Source organism: Taudactylus pleione, unplaced genomic scaffold, assembly GCF_031769625.1.
Source record: "Taudactylus pleione unplaced genomic scaffold, aTauple2 ptg000110l, whole genome shotgun sequence".
Lineage (NCBI taxonomy): Eukaryota > Metazoa > Chordata > Amphibia > Anura > Myobatrachidae > Taudactylus > Taudactylus pleione.
This window is the reverse complement of record NW_028284512.1, coordinates 664899-680120: the sequence shown is the minus strand read 5'-3', so window position 1 is coordinate 680120 and position 15222 is coordinate 664899. Positions and strand designations below refer to the sequence as shown.

Sequence of the window (15222 nt, the reverse complement as noted above, 5' to 3'; positions counted from 1 at the left end):
GTTAGCTTGATATATATGCCAACCTTCATGTAAATTGTTATCAAAATTGGAGATGGTCATGTGGGGATCCCTGCTCCACTTGACATGGAATGACCCTCTGCTAACATGTCAAATTTACTAACCTCCTAAAAATGCTAAATATTCCAAAGTTTGTCCCCAGTAGTTATGGCCTACAGGGCCTATTTCAGAAATGTACGCTAAAGCAATCGCATCTGCGATTTAGCATGGAAGGCAGCTGCGAAAATATGCTGGTGCCTTCCAAAGCATAGCCGAACATAGAGGCGCCCACTACTGCCTTCATATACATCTGATGACGTGCACCAGGGTAAACATCGGTGACATCGAGCAGTCATGCAGCATGTAAGTCAAGTCTGACCAAACAATACCTCCTGCCCCTCCTGGAGGTTCTCAGCACTGTAGTGAAAAGTATTAGGGCTCCCCTAACCCATATGTGCTGTAGTGGACAGGGTAATTAACAAGATCAGGAGCTCTCTAGTCCCAGTATGGGGGAAAAAGCAATGTTATTTATTTTTAATAAAATGTTGAACTAAGGTTTGGGGAATCTGTTGTTTTTTATATATTTTTTTTTAGAAAACGTAAATTTTCCAATGATGTGTTTTACCTTTTTTGTTTTTCACTTGTTGGGTACAGTATTAAGGGGCCAGGTCCATTATACTGGGACCACCAAGGTAAGAGAGCTGGCACTCTGCTCCCAATATTATTCATCAGGGCCGTAACTAGGGTAGTGCGGCCGGTGCCATGGCACAGGGCACCGCAGGGCAGGGGGCGCTGTTTGGGCCTGTCAATTTTCCTGTTTATTATCCTGCTCACTTGTAGCTTTCTCTTCTTTTATCCCCAGCATCTCCTGGTCTCCCCTATCTCCTGGCCCTTCCCCATGAGGCCATGGCTTTTATTCAGGTGCACTATTTTATATCCCTGTTTTAAAAAAATGTGTGTGTGGGGGGCCGTCAATGTTCTCTCTGGGACAGGGCACTAAAAAGTCTAGTTACAGTTCTGTTATTCATTACTCTAAACTCACAGCCTAATAAGGTCACCATTGCTTTTCAGAATGCATGTGATAGCCTTTGGGAGGGTATGCGTGTTTTGTATCCCCACTTTCAATAGAGATATCAGTCCTGTGGCTCACTTGGAAAAACAATTACACAAGGGATAGTACTGTACATGTAAACTGTTTTATTACAGGCTATGAATACGTTTGCAATTGTGCTTCTGTTTTTTTAATCTAAATAACCATATAATGAAATAAAACATTTGTTTAAATTTTTTTAAACACAAAATTTACAAATATATAAAAACAGATATTGTATAATGTACAATATTTGCCAAGCAGCTCCAAATGGCTAATCCTATGTATTAAATAGAATAAGAATAGTAGGTACTGTAGGACAAATTTGTAACACAGAAAACTCTTAAGTCTTATTTCCTATTTTCAGTTATGACAAGAGCTTGAAACCTACATTGAAAAGTATTTTGTAAACAAGGGTTCAAGTACATTTGGCATCTATCATGGGGCCCCATTTATCAACGAGCCTTAATACCAGAAGCATACAGTATTTTGTTTAGAATTGTAGTGATACAAACGAATATGCCACTGGACCTCACTGATGAGGTCTAGCAACATCCCCCTCGTCGACGGTGTCCTCCTTATCTGCTGTCAGCCTACCACTGCCAGCGATGGACTTCTATGACATGTGCATGTGCGATGGTCAGTCTGCACATGTACATGACTGCTTCACCTGGCTGGGACCGGCAGTGTCTGGACGGCTTCACTGAAGCCAGAAAGGCTGCTACAGGATACCCATTGCCGGCAATGTATCACTCTCACCATCTAAAGATAGCGATACAGTGATAGTCTTCAGCTGCATACACACTAGGGGTGTGCACCGGCCACTTTTCGTGTTTTGTGTTTTGGTTTTGGATCTGGATCTTTCTTCGTGTTTTGGATCTGGATTGGTTTTGCCAAAACCACCCTTCCTTGTTTTGGGTTCTGGGTTTTGTGTTTTGGACCTGTATTTTTTTTTTAAAAAGCATAAAAACAGCTAAAATCACAGAATGTGTTGATTTTCTGCTCCTATACTATTATTAACCTCAAAAACCTTAATTTCCACTCATTTCCAGTTTATTCTGAACACCTCACAATAGTGTTTTTTTGTCCAAAAGGTTGCACCGAGGTAGATGGATGACTATGCTAAGCGACACGAGTGGGCGGCACAAACACGTGGCCCATCTAGGAGTGACACTGCAGTGGCAGACAGGATGGCAGTTTGAAAAACTAGGCCCCAAACAGTACATAATGCAAAGAAAAAAAAGAGGTGCAAGATGGAATTGTCCTTGGGCCCTCCCACCCACCCTTATGTTGTAAAAACAGGACATGCACACTTTAACAAACCACTCATTTCAGCGACAGGGTCTGCCACACGACTGTGGCTGAAATGATTGGTTCGTTTGGGCCCCCACAAAACAAGCTGGCAATTAATCTGTCCCTGCACAAACTGGCTCTACGGAGGCAAGATGTCGTCCTCATCCTCCTCATTCACCGCTTCCTCAACCTCTTCAGTGTTGTGTACATCCTCATCCTCACAGAGTATTAATTCGTCCCCGCTGGAATCCAACACCACAGGTCCCTCTGTACGTTCTGGAGGCTGGTCTCCCTGGAAAAGTTGATAATTCATTTTTATGAACATCATCTTCTCCACATTTTGTGGAAGCAACCTCCTACGCCTTTTGCTGACAAGGTTCCTGGCTGCACTAAACACTCTTTCGGAGTGCACACTGGAGGGGGGGCAACTCAGGTAAAATAGAGCCAGTTTGTACAGGGGCCTCCAAATTGCCTCTTTTTCCTGCCAGTACATGTACGGACTGTCTGACATGCCTACTTGGATGCTGTCACCGATGTAATCCTTTAACAGACAGACGCACGCTTGTCGCTGCTGCTTTGAGGATGCAGGTGCGGCTACAGCCCACACAATTCACAAAGACAGGAAAAAAAAGAATTTTTTTATTGTTTGTGGAGCGCACTTTGAGGGTTACACCACCCTTTAACAGACAGACGCGCGCTTGTCGCTGCTGCTTTAAGGATGCAGGTGCGGCTACAGCCCACACAATTCACAAAGACAGAAAAAATAAGAATTTTTTTATTGTTTGTGGAGCGCACTTTGAGGGTTACACCACCCTTTAACAGACAGATGCACGCTTGTCGCTGCTGCTTTAAGGATGCAGGTGCGGCTACAGCCCACACAATTCACAAAGACAGGAAAAAAAAGAATTTTTTTATTGTTTGTGGAGCGCACTTTGAGGGTTACACCACCCTTTAACAGACAGACGCACGCTTGTCGCTGCTGCTTTGAGGATGCAGGTGCGGCTACAGCCCACACAATTCACAAAGACAGGAAAAAAAAGAATTTTTTTATTGTTTGTGGAGCGCACTTTGAGGGTTACACCACCCTTTAACAGACAGACGCGCGCTTGTCGCTGCTGCTTTAAGGATGCAGGTGCGGCTACAGCCCACACAATTCACAAAGACAGGAAAAAAAAGAATTTTTTTATTGTTTGTGGAGCGCACTTTGAGGGTTACACCACCCTTTAACAGACAGATGCACGCTTGTCGCTGCTGCTTTGAGGATGCAGGTGGAATCTAGACGGGATTTGGAACCGGGGACACACTACCTCCATCAATTGCCTAAATCCCACTGCACTAATGGCGGATACCGGACGCACGTCTAACACCAACATAGCAGTCAAGGCCTTAGTGATACGTTTTGCTTCAGGATGACTGCTGTCGTACTTCATCCTCATCGCTAGGGACTGTTGGAGGGTCAATTGTTTAGTAAAAGTAGTGGTGTTCCTACTTCCTCTCTGGGATGATGAACAACTCCCAGCAGCAGCAACAGCACTAGGAGGAAGTGGTTCTTGATCTTTCCCTATTTTATTTTTATCGGAGAAAGTTTGGTCCTCCATTTATGTTATATTGATATATACGTGCGGCTAAGGCGCACACAAACACAGAAAATATTTTTTTATTTTTGCTGGAGAGTAGTGCACTTTGTGGGTTACACCACCCTTTAAGAAATGAGCCAGCTGGTTCTTTACTTATGGGACACAGGCGCACGCTTGGAGCTGCTCCTTTGTTGATGCACGTGCAGCCACAGTGCACACAATTCACAGACACAGAAAATATTTTTTTATTTTGTTTGGAGTGTACTTTGGGGGTTACAGCACCCTTTAACGGTCAAGCCAGCTGGCCCTTTACTTATGACACAGGCGCACGCTTGGCACTACTTTGTTGATGCACGTGCGGCTACTGCGCACACAATTCACAAACACAGAAAATATTTTTTTATTTGGTTTGGAGTGTACTTTGGGGGTTACAGCACCCTTTAACGGTCAAGCCAGCCGGCCCTTTACTTATGACACAGGCGCACGCTTGGCACTACTTTGTTGATGCACGTGCGGCTACTGCGCACACAATTCACAAACACAGAAAATATTTTTTAATTTGGTTTGGAGTGTACTTTGGGGGTTACAGCACCCTTTAACGGTCAAGCCAGCAGGCCCTTTACTTATGACACAGGCGCACGCTTGGCACTACTTTGTTGATGCACGTGCGGCTACTGGGCACACAATTCACAAACACAGAAAAAATATTTATTTTTTTTGCACTTGGGGGGAGCACACCTGATGGACAGAGCACCCCCTGGACAACACTACAGCACCCCTTTAGGACTGGGACACTGCACAGGACTTTGGAGTGGACACAGCCCCTATGGACAACTGACTGCACAACACAGTCCAGTCAGCCCCTATGGACTTTGAAGTAGTGGACACAGCCCCTATGGACAACAGCAGCACAGCGCAGCACAGCACAGCACAACACTACAACACTACACTACACTACACAGCCCAGCCAGCCCTAACTCCCACCATCCCTCTTCACTGTCCACAGCCAAGTGAGAAAATGGCGCCGACGCGGGTACCTTATATAGGATCCAAAACCCGCGAGACCCGGAAGGCAGGATGATGACGTTTTGCCTCGATTTCAGATCCGAGTCAGGCGGGAAAAGTCGAGCCTGACTCTGATCGGCCTGGGATCGGGGGGGTCGGGGATGTCGGGATTTCAGAAATCCGAACCCGCTCACCCCTAATAAAAATACATATATACATATGTACTATATATACACACACACTACATATATATGCACACACAGTGAATATATATACATACACTGTGTGTGTGCATATATATATATATATATATATATACACAGTATATATATATATATATCACACACAGTATATATATATTATACTGTGTGTATATATATATATATATATATATATATATATACACACACACACACACACATATCCATACAGTGTATATACATATATAAAGTATAAATGTGTGTATATATTATAAATATTTGGAGTATACTTAAAATATGTATTTATATATAATTCTTAAACGTTCATAACTGACTCTGCATTATGTATATAATGTACACTATAATACAGCAGCAGCCATGCAGTCTGGCCAGCAGTAATGACAAGCAACACCTCACCTCAGGACTGATGCTGCCAGGCCGTCTACACAAGGAGCTGCTGTGCCTGCCCGTGCTGGTGGACTGGACATTGCTGGGCTGCTTGCCTCCTTCAGCCTGCTCGTGCGGTGGTGGCGGGCGGCACCTACATGTGACGTCGCTCGCAGTGCGTCACGTGGCACGGAGGCGGCGCCACTGCCGAGTGACTGAGGGTGCGTAGTGGCTTGGAGGGCAACTAAAGCCTTCTATATGCCGCCATCATGTTTTTACTTTTGGCTTTGAGCCACTACCAGCGCTGCGGGTGGGAGGGAGGTGGATGCACGGCCGGGGGGCGGGGCCTCAGACGGCAACTGGCAGGCTGCTGTGGAAGGGGGAAAAAAAAAATCTTGTTATAGCAGCACACACAGAAGATCCTTCTGTGTGGGCCTATTGTGATGGTGGGCCTGGAGCTGTAGCTCCATCAGCCCCATTATTAATCCGGCCCTGAGCGGCTGCGAAGAGGGGTGTGTGTGAAGGGCTTGGATAAGGACTAGGAGAGGGTATAGGGGGCCCCAAAAACATGAGTGTACCGGGCCCCAAGATTTCTGTTGACGGCCCTGCCCATACAGTTTGTATCAAACCTGGTAAGTGCCCTTCAATTTTGCTATATACAAGTGGACTGTTGGGTCTTTGATGTGATGACAGTGGCAGTGACTGCAGACTATCTATGGAATATAATAGGGATGTGCGCCGATCTCCGTGTTTTGGTTTTGGTATTGGATCTGTATCTCCTTCGAGGTTTTGGATCTGGATTTGGTTTCGCAAACCACCCTCAAGCATTTTGGTTTTGGATCTGGATTTTTTAAATAAAAAATAGATAAAAAGTTTTAAAAACAACTAAAATCAAGTACTTTATGCAATCCAAAACCGGAAATTCGTATTTAAAATCTGAATTCCGAACCGCAAAGAGATTAGAACCGCGACCCGGATTTACCCGGATCTCCTCAGGAGATTAGAACCGCAATTCGGATTTACCTGGATTCACGAAATTTGGGTGGATTCGGATTTCTGGAGAACCAAACTGCACATCTCTAGAATATATATATACACACATACTGTATATATATATATATATATATATATATATATAAATATATACACACATACTGTATATATATATATATATATATATAGATATATATATATATATATATTGTGATAGAAGCACTGGAATAGATGGAATGGCTTCTATGTGTGTCCCAGATTCCTGTCCTATGTGTTTTGAAACGCCCAGGAGAAGTCTGTTTGAAAAAACAGAATAGAAACGTCGGCTTTGGTGAAAAGCCAGAATGGGTTCTGGGGGTGTGGATGTGAGGAGAGGGAGGGCTCCATCCACAGGCCACTCCAGGCGTTGGGCCTTTCAGCCTGGTAGCTGGCTCATTAGGGCTTGCACCTGGAAATGGCTGATATAAGCTGGGTTTAGTTGTGGCTGAGTGTCTCACACTTGGGAGAGCAGGCTCGCAGGCTAGCTTGCTCCGAGACACTGTTTGATACAAACCTGTAAGTACTGTGGATGTGAACTTGTTTAGTGTTCTGATAGTGAGGGAACCTACTGTCTAGTTAGAGCGCAGACGGGCTAGGATTTTGTTTATGTTTTATTTTGTTTATGTGTCTAGTACAATAAAGACTGGCTCCATCCAGCTTGCACGAGAACCCCAGAACTGTGTCCTGTTTCTCCGGCTGCTGTGTGTGTACCCCAGGAGAGGGACCCTTATCCCGACTGTGACCACATTCTTTAAATAGAAATCACAGGGGCTCTGCACTCACCATAATAACTAATAATAATAATAATAAACAGTGGCGTTTTGGTTCATGAATTGATCAATGCATTTAAGCTTGCAGCCCATCGTCACGGGACCCCACTTTACTGCAAGTCCCTAATCTATTGCTCAGAATTATAACATGGACATAGCCATCACATTAATGTTGAACTCAGGGTATGCTATCAAGGTTTAAAGCTCACAGCAACTTTGCTTTTAAATGTGAGACAGTTACCAAGCACACCTGTTGCAAAGCACCTAGGAAAACAGCTGACACAAGTTAGATAACTAGTAAATAGGGGTGCATGAGAAAATGTGATCACAAAAATGATTAATTATAAAAATGAATCATAATAAACAAAAAGCACTAATCCACGGCACTCACCATTCCTAGTTTTGGGGTGCAACATGGTATGTGACCACATTGTTTAAATAGAAATCACAGGGGCTCTGCACTCACCATAATAGCCCCTCTAATAATGACAAACAAGAATTGACAGAGCTCCTTAGTGACATCACTTCCGGTTTTCCGCTCTGTCAATTCTTGTTTGTCATTATTAGAGGGGGTATAAATATTGGATACCCCACAGGAGCTAAAATATCCCTTGAAGAAGTCCAGGATACGGACGAAACGCGTTGGAGGCTGCTATTATCTTTCCATTCATGAACTTGCCATTTTTATCAGATAAGCTACGATTTTTATTCCTATTTATTCTGATAAATTTATAGTCCTTTTTTATATATACACATTTTTGTCCATGGTTTTATGTGTTTTTATGTCATTTATCCTTCATGTAGGAGGATATCTATTGTTGTGTCTGATTAAAATTAATTTATGTTATTTTAAATGAATTTTTGCACTTTTATTGATTCACATTTTAAATTATTTATACATTTTTTGCACACGTTTATGGAATGTTATGATTGTTAATTCAGTTTATGGTCCTTGAAGGATCTCTGCAATAGCACTTTAGTCATATAGACCGTTGTTATTTTATAAGTTATACTCTATATATAACAAATTGCATAAATATTTGAGGATAATGATAATTTGATATTACTATCCTTGCATTAGCACTTTTATTGCACGATATCACTTTATATTGTTAGCACTTTATAATAAGCTATATAAGCACAGTAGGCGCTCTATACCAGTCCTTGTATTTTCTATTTGTTTGTATATGTAATAGATCACCACTGTTACATTATTTTGCTGGTTGAGCTGACACACACACATTTTTGGGGGTGCATTATAATAGTGTCACATTATTACAAATTTTAGTGTGAGACAATAGACACACAACTGATAAAATACCACATTGAGGGATTTGCACCCAACTGGCGCTGTGATCTTCTGCTGCACATATATATATATATATATATATATATATATTAGGGGTGAGCGGGTTCGGATGTCTGAAATCCGAACCCCCCCGAGCCCCCCCGATCCGAGTCCGATCCGAGTCAGGCTCGACTTTTCCCGCCTGACTCGGATCTGAAATCGAGGCAAAACATCATCATCCCGCCTTCCGAGTCTCGCGGGTTTTGGATCCTATATAAGGTACCCGCGTCGGCGCCATTTTCTCACTCAGCTGTGGACAGTGAAGAGGGAGGGTGGGAGTTAGGGCTGTGTAGTGTAGTGTAGTGCTGCTGTTGTCCACTACTTCAAAGTCCATAGGGGCTGGCTGTGTTGTGCTGTGCTGCTGTTGTTAATAGGGGCTGTGTCCACTACTTCAAAGTCCATAGGGGCTGGCTGGACTGTGTTGTGCAGTCAGTTCTCCATAGGGGCTGTGTCCACTCCAAAGTCCTGTGCAGTGTCCCAGTCCTAAAGGGGTGCTGTAGTGTTGTCCAGGGGGTGCTCTGTCCATCAGGTGTGCTCCCCCCAAGTGCAAAAAAAATAAATATTTTTTCTGTGTTTGTGAATTGTGTGCCCAGTAGCCGCACGTGCATCAACAAAGTAGTGCCAAGCGTGCGCCTGTGTCATAAGTAAAGGGCCTGCTGGCTTGACCGTTAAAGGGTGCTGTAACCCCCAAAGTACACTCCAAACCAAATTAAAAAATATTTTCTGTGTTTGTGAATTGTGTGCGCAGTAGCCGCACGTGCATCAACAAAGTAGTGCCAAGCGTGCGCCTGTGTCATAAGTAAAGGGCCGGCTGGCTTGACCGTTAAAGGGTGCTGTAACCCCCAAAGTACACTCCAGTCCAAACCAAAAAAAAATTATTTTCTGTGTTTGTGAATTGTGTGCGCAGTAGCCGCGCGTGCATCAACAAAGTAGTGCCAAGCGTGCGCCTGTGTCATAAGTAAAGGGCCGGCTGGCTTGACCGTTAAAGGGTGCTGTAACCCCCAAAGTACACTCCAGTCCAAACCAAAAAAATATATATTTTCTGTGTTTGTGAATTGTGTGCGCAGTAGCCGCACGTGCATCAACAAAGTAGTGCCAAGCGTGCGCCTGTGTCATAAGTAAAGGGCCGGCTGGCTTGACCGTTAAAGGGTGCTGTAACCCCCAAAGTACACTCCAGTCCAAACCGAAAAAAAAAATTATTTTCTGTGTTTGTGAATTGTGTGCGCAGTAGCCGCACGTGCATCAACAAAGTAGTGCCAAACGTGCGCCTGTGTCATAAGTAAAGGGCCGGCTGGCTTGACCGTTAAGGGTGCTGTAACCCCCGAAAGTACACTCCAGTCCAAACCAAAAAAAAAATTATTTTCTGTGTTTGTGAATTGTGTGCGCAGTAGCCGCACGTGCATCAGCAAAGTAGTGCCAAGCGTGCGCCTGTGTCATAAGTAAAGGGCCGGCTGGCTTGACCGTTAAGGGTGCTGTAACCCCCGAAAGTACACTCCAGTCCAAACCAAAAAAAAAAATATTTTCTGTGTTTGTGAATTGTGTGCGCAGTAGCCGCACGTGCATCAACAAAGTAGTGCCAAGCGTGCGCCTGTGTCATAAGTAAAGGGCCGGCTGGCTTGACCGTTAAAGGGTTCTGTAACCCCCAAAGTACACTCCAAAACAAAAAAATATATATTTTCTGTGTTTGTGACTTGTGTGCACTGTGGCTGCACGTGCATCAACAAAGGAGCAGCGCCAAGCGTGCGCCTGTGTCCCATAAGTAAAGAGCCGGCTGGCTCATTTCTTAAAGGGTGGTGTAACCCACAAAGTGCACTACTCTCCAGCAAAAATAAAAAAATATTTTCTGTGTTTGTGTGCGCTTTAGCCGCACGTATATATCAATATAACATAAATGGAGGACCAAACTTTCTCCGATAAAAATAAAATAGGGAAAGATCAAGAACCACTTCCTCCTAGTGCTGTTGCTGCTGCTGGGAGTTGTTCATCATCCCAGAGAGGAAGTAGGAACATCACTACTTTTACTAAACAATTGACCCTCCAACAGTCCCTAGCGATGAGGATGAAGTACGACAGCAGTCATCCTGAAGCAAAACGTCTAACTGAGGCCTTGACTGCTATGTTGGTGTTAGACGTGCGTCCGGTATCCGCCATTGGTGCAGAGGGATTTAGACAATTGATGGAGGTAGTGTGTCCTCGGTTCCAAATCCCGTCTAGATTCCACCTGCATCCTTAAAGCAGCAGCGACAAGCGTGCGTCTGTCTGTTAAAGGGTGGTGACACCCTCAAAGTGTGCTACACAAACAATTAAAATATTGTTAATTTTTTTTCTGTCTTTGTGAATTGTGTGGGCTGTAGCCGCACTTGCATCCTCAAAGCAGCAGCGACAAGCGTGCGTCTGTCTGTTAAAGGATTACATCGGTGACAGCATCCAAGTAGGCATGTCAGACAGTCCGTACCTGTACTGGCAGGAAAAAGAAGCAATTTGGAGGTCCCTGTACAAACTGGCTCTATTTTACCTGAGTTGCCCCCCCTCCAGTGTGTACTCCGAAAGAGTGTTTAGTGCAGCCGGGAACCTTGTCAGCGAAATGCGTAGGTGGTTGCTTCCACAAAATGTGGAGAAGATGATGTTCATAAAATGAATTATCAACTCTTCCAGGGAGACCAGCCTCCAGAACGTACAGAGGGACCTGTGGTTCCAGCAGGGACGAATTAATACTCTGTGAGGATGAGGATGTACACACTGAAGAGGGTGAGGAATCGGTGGATGAGGAGGATGAGGATGACATCTTGCCTCCGTAGAGCCAGTTTGTGCAGGGACAGATTAATTGCCAGCTTGTTTTGTGGGGGCCCAAATGAACCAATCATTTCAGCCACAGTCGTGTGGCAGACCCTGGCGCTGAAATGATTGGTTTGTTAAAGTGTGCATGTCCTGTTTATACAACATAAGGGTGGGTGGGAGGGCCCAAGGACAATTCCATCTTGCACCTCTTTTTTTTCTTTGCATTATGTACAGTTTGGGGCCTAGTTTTTCAAACTGCCATCCTGTGTGGGACTGCAGTATCACGCCTAGATGGGTCACGTGTTTGTGTCGCCCACTCGTGTCGCTTAGCATAGTCATCCAGCTACCTCGGTGCAACCTTTTGGACATAAAAACACTATTGTGAGGTGTGAGGTGTTCAGAATAGACTGGAAATGAGTGGAAATTAAGGTTATTGAGGTTAATAATAGCATAGGAGCAGAAAAACCTACAAATTCTGTGATTTTAGCTGTTTTTATGCTTTTTTTCAAAAAAATACAGATCCAAAACACAAAACCCAGAACCCAAAACACGGAAGGGTGGTTTTGGCAAAACCAATCCAGATCCAAAACACGAAGAAAGATCCAGATCCAAAACCAAAACACGAAAAGTGGCCGGTGCACACCCCTAATATATATACATATATATACACACACATACTTTATATATAATTTTTTTTAAATCATTTTCTATTAGTTATTTATTTGTCCTCGAGTCTCCATTCACTAGATTTCGCAGCTCAAGTAGCCAGAACAGCTATTCTTTATTTCTGTCCACCTTCTCTGTCAAGGACAGACAAGAATTACTTTTTTAACCATGAATTCTTGGCAACTTTCCGTAAACCAATTATTTGAATTTCAAAAATATTTCCTGTATTATTTAGGGATTTCTATAATAATAATAAGAATAAAAAATACTGTAATGTCCATAGGCCTTTGTGTGTCATAACTCATAACAACCTACATAAAATGATTATTCATGTGTGGTAGAAAGAAAAAAGCAGAAGCATTCCTCAAGCTGTCACCAATCCTTAGACCTTGTATATCTATTCACTTTACAAATCAAAGTGTTGCACCTGTATTAACTTTATTGTAAGTCTCAAGTCACAGGAACGCAATCGAACTACAAGCTATTCATACTGTATTGTTCATTCTAGATACCATTAATACAAGTTCTGCTGCTGAGTTGACCTAACCTGAGTTTGCACATTTATGTTTCTCCCTTGAAAGTGCATTCATATCTTTTAACTTGAAGATGCACATAATGACAACAGTAATTAGAATTTTTCAGGAAAAATAGCTTCATGCCCTAAAGAAGGACAGAGATAAAATATAAATTTTCTGTGGAGAAAGCTAAAAGCTGTTCATAAAACTGTTTATATTTTGAGATGAATGAGCAGATGTCTTACTCAGAAACCATGGCAGGTCCAATTGAATCAACAATAAAACATTTTTGTATGAAGCAACCTCAGGGGCATTTCTAGAGAGGAGGGGGCCCGTGTGCAGTTTCTGTCACGGGTCCCCTCCTCTCTGTCCGGTGGCCGGCAGCACACTGAGCGTTGTGCGACCAAAGCCACATTTATAGACTCTGGGCACTAGAGTGTGCCCAGAGTCTATAGTGCATTCGCAGGTCACCGGGAAAATGGCAGCGGCGGCCATTTTCCCTGTACTGAGCATGCAAAGAGAAAATGGCTGAGTTTGCACATTTATGTTTCTCACTTGAAAGTACATTCATATCTTTTAACCTGAAGATGCACATAATGACAACAATAATTAGAATTTTTCAGGAAAAATAGCTTCATGCCCTGAAGAAGGACAGAGATAAAATATTAATTTTCTGTGGAGAAAGCTGTGATAAAAGAGTTTATATTTTGAGATGAATGAGCAGATGTCTTACTCAGAAACCACGGCAGGTCCAATTGAATCGATATTAAAAAAATTTTGTATGAAGCAACCTCAGGGGCGTTTATCTAGAGAGGAGGGAACCCGTGTGCAGTCTCTGTCACGGGTCCTCTCCTCTCCGTCCGGCAGCACACTGACCGTTGTGCGGCCAAAGCCGCACTTATAGACTCTGGGCACTAGAGTGTGCCCAGAGTCTATAGTACATTCGCAGGTCACTGGGAAAATGGCAGCGGCGCCCATTTTCCCTGTACTGAGAATGCGAAGAGAAAATGGCCGTTGCGGCCATTTTCCAGCCGTTTTTTACAGCGCAGACACCGGCGCCGATGTGGGACTCCGGAGAGGTAAGTATAATATGGGTGAAGGGTGTGCGGTGCGGGCACCCCCTGGACCCAGGCGCTCGTGTGCCCCGCACACCCTACACCCATTATAAATACTCCCCTGAGCAACCTATAGTAAGTGATTTGGGAGAGCATACTGAAAGAGTCTCTCACACATCATGAAAAATATGAAGAACATGGATTTCAGGAGGAACCCTGACAAACACTACTACACAAAAATATGACTCTTGTCTTTAGGAAACAATCTTAAAAAACTATATTCATATCATTATAATGCTTACATCCTCTTGACTGAGATGGAGGGGACCTTTGAAGAAATTTGGCTTTCACAAAATATGAAGAGCTCTCTGCATGAGGGGTCTATTCATCATCGATAAATGGCCCGGTAACCATGTGGAAACACTAGTTTCCACATATTTTAGTTACTGGCCCATTCATCATCAGGGGTCCGACTGAAAGTTTTTGGAGTTTGCTTCCGAGAACAATCGCCACCTTCAGATGGTGCTTGCTCTCGTAGCCCCGCTCCTTCCTATGGGAAGAAGTTTTGGGGATGCGCAGAGGGATCCAAGCGGATCCCTCCGCCGCCTTCTCACGGACTCCCCGGCAGCTGTGCGCATGCGTGACCTCTGCCGACAGTTAGATGGACAGTAATGCAGCTACATCTGTAGCTGCCATACTAACCGAGGGGACAGCTGCTTTTTGGAGCAGCTGTCCCCGTACCAGAGCAATGATGAATTGCTCAACTGTAAACTATCCCCCGCTGCGAGTTGGATGCTTAAGTATCCCTTGCAGCGAGAACAATACTTAATCATCGGCCTCCGATGATGAATAGGTTCCTGAGTGTACCGGTTGGACTTTTACCCCGCCATGTCAATCGGCTCCTTAATTTACGTCAAAGCCTAAGGTGAAGATGTCCTAAGCTTCAGAGAGAGATAAAGTCGAGAGAGATAAAGGGTCCCATTTATCAATTATACATAACCTTTTAGCATCTTTAGATGGCGAGAGTAATGCCGTCCCCATTGCCGGTAATGGGGATCCAGCAGCAGCCTTTCCGGCTTCAGCAGAGCCTTCCAGGCACTGCCGGGGCCCCACCGGGTAAGTGTCAAGCGAATGACACAGAAACCCGGCGCTGGCACTGACAGGCTGCCAGCAACAGAAGAGAGACGCCTCTGAGGAGGGAGATCATCTCTGGACCTCTCTAGAGGGTTAAGCATATTCTTTGCTTTCACTGTGATACTATACAAAATATGCCACTAGTAATAAGTTACGTTAATAAATGGGGCAACCAATCAGCTCCTACTGTAACTATCACTTTACAGGCTGTGTTTGAAAAATTATAATTAGGAGCTGTTTGGTTGGTACTTTATGTCTCTCCAAGGCTAAGTACATCCACCCCCAGTTACATTATTGTATGCCTCTGTAAAATAATGGAAGACTGGTGTGTGGAAGAAAGGCCCAACAACATGCTCAGCTGTTTATTGGGTGCCC

The 15222-nt window shown here is 44.0% G+C and overlaps 1 protein-coding gene across 2 annotated transcripts in view; it reads right to left on the bottom strand.

Moving 5' to 3' along the window:
- The window catches only part of ADGRD2 (adhesion G protein-coupled receptor D2), a 374363-nt gene that overhangs the window by 3947 nt on the left and 355194 nt on the right, over nt 1-15222 (bottom strand). The window lies entirely within an intron of this gene.